Genomic DNA, 1,710 nt, shown 5'->3' with positions numbered 1-1,710 from the left:
TAATTATAAAATAAAAATATAATGCCATGCAACACCATAATAAATATTGACAGCGTAAACAATGCCGAAAAATAGGCAAAAAAATATATTCCAAGATCAGTAATATTGGTTTATTTATCCTGATATTTTTCCAATTGTAAACAACAACCCAATTTTACGTCCAACAGTTCCAAAATCACGTTATTTGTTGGATTTCAGAATACACATTCACTGCTCCAGAATTCGTACAAAGCATCATGAAGTCACTCTCATTCAATCAACAATAGTATTAAAATAATTTTACAAAAGCAGACGAATGTAAATTGGAGAAACAATTGACGCACAAAATACAGTGAACCAGAGGAATTTAACAGCACTAATTCTTATTCACTCAAAAAAATTTGCTTTAAAATGAAACATTTTCACAAACAAGTTCGGTGCAGGTTCAAGCAACATCACCAAGTCAATGTAATTTTCCAATCACCAACAAAATTTAGAAATTAGAGAGACACATAACCTGTTCGAGGAATTATCTCAACCTTATGCAAAGTGCTGCATCGGCTCACATGTGCTCCAAATTCGCTACACATTGATTCTGAATTCAAGAACAATTGCACCGAAAAATGTTCTTCGCACAGTCTTCAACTATTAATGACGAAAATTGCAAAACTTGAACTGATTCTAATTGGAGTGTAGTGGATGCTTTAAAGATTACCGAATGCACTGTTGTTAGAGTCACATGCTGAAATTACAATCACAAGCTCACCGTAAACCTCCCTGTTCTGCGTTTTGAGAAGATAAAACTAAGCGTGCCATTTTCCATTCACCTATCTTGCCGGAAATCGCACAACCTTCGTTCTCCTTTCAACACCGCACCGCGGTAAGGTTTTCCGATCACATGAATTCAATAAAGATCAAGAAATTGAGGAAGCAGTTACACAACGGAATGCTGAATCGGAAAAGAGAATAACAAAAATCACTTACAAAATCGATTTAAGTCGCCGGAAAAAGCTAACCTCTGTTCGCAATCTACAAGAAAATCGATTCTGATTTTCCGATTGACACCGCATGTTCCTCCGATTACACTTCGCCAACTCGCTCCAAGAAAACGAAGCAATGTTAACGCACGCACGGAAAACACCAACAATAGATGCCCACAGATGATCCGGTCACCTATCTCATCGAAAAACACCTTTTCGATCGTCGGTCAACACCGTTTCAGTCGCTGATCAACATTGCACCATTCCGCTCTCTCCAATAAATGAAGCACAAAAATGCAGTTGTTTGATTCGTAAAATGAAAATTCCAAAACAGATTGAAATTGCTATTTACACTACCAGATGACAGCTATCATTAGTTAGAATATACTTTCATCATATTTACATGTATACCGCCAAGTTATTTTTTTTATGATGAATGGATAAAAATATAACTATCATAAAATAAGATATTAGGTTTGTTAACTCAAATAAAAAAATATTTTTATATTTACAAATTTTTGAATTAGAATCATTTCAATAAATGTTATTTTTTCATTAATATGATCTATAAGATTGTAATTTTATTTATTTTTAATATTTATATTTATTTAAATTAGCATCGATTTAAAGATGATAAATCATCACACAATTTTTCTCTTTCAAAATTTATATAAATTTCGTCATACTCATCTCATTCATCCACATTTATATCTTCATCCATATCTCTATCATCCACACATGTTTCCTTCGT

General features: G+C 33.2%; 1 long non-coding RNA gene across 2 annotated transcripts; it reads right to left on the bottom strand.

The window, feature by feature from the left end:
- Positions 1–342: 342 nt before the first annotated feature.
- Positions 343–1,319, bottom strand: LOC137822516 (uncharacterized). Of its 2 annotated transcripts, none has more exons than XR_011082931.2 (2): positions 964–1,319; positions 343–840 (listed from the first exon to the last, which is right to left on the bottom strand). It is a non-coding gene; the product is annotated as an uncharacterized LOC137822516 (long non-coding RNA). The 2 variants fall into 2 exon arrangements; XR_011082932.2 differs by having other exon boundaries at positions 996–1,277.
- Positions 1,320–1,710: the final 391 nt, after the last annotated feature.

Source organism: Phaseolus vulgaris, chromosome 9 (assembly GCF_051622355.1).
Source record: "Phaseolus vulgaris cultivar YP4 chromosome 9, ASM5162235v1, whole genome shotgun sequence".
NCBI lineage: Eukaryota > Viridiplantae > Streptophyta > Magnoliopsida > Fabales > Fabaceae > Phaseolus > Phaseolus vulgaris.
Note: the sequence above shows the minus strand (reverse complement) of the source record. Positions and strands in the feature narration are given on the sequence as shown.